Source organism: Camelus bactrianus, chromosome 16 (genome assembly GCF_048773025.1).
Source record: "Camelus bactrianus isolate YW-2024 breed Bactrian camel chromosome 16, ASM4877302v1, whole genome shotgun sequence".
Classification (NCBI taxonomy): Eukaryota; Metazoa; Chordata; class Mammalia; order Artiodactyla; family Camelidae; genus Camelus; species Camelus bactrianus.
The window spans coordinates 28,774,087-28,774,447 of record NC_133554.1 but is presented as its reverse complement, the minus strand read 5'-3'; positions in this window follow the sequence as shown (position 1 = coordinate 28,774,447).

The following is a 361-nucleotide window of genomic DNA, read 5'->3' as shown; positions in this document are numbered from 1 at the left end:
GGGCCCCCCCCACCCCGCTGCCCTCCAGCCTGCCTGCCCCTCCCTCCCTCAGCAAGCCAGGAGAGGTGCCTGTCCTGACAGGCGCCCTTCTCACGGAGAGGCCACCCCTCCCCTGCCTGTACGCCAGCCTGTGTGAACCCATGCATGCGCGTGTGCACACACGTGCACACACACGCACGCACGCACGGCAGGAATTTCTACCCCACCTGTTGAGAGCCCTTGTGAAGAAGGAGGAGTAGTCTAATCAGGGCCCCCTTCTTTGTATATGTGGGGAAACTGAGTCTGGAGCCAGGACAGGAATTTCCCCAAGGTCACACAAGCACACTCCTGGCAGTGGGGGTGGGGAGGCAGATGAGAACCA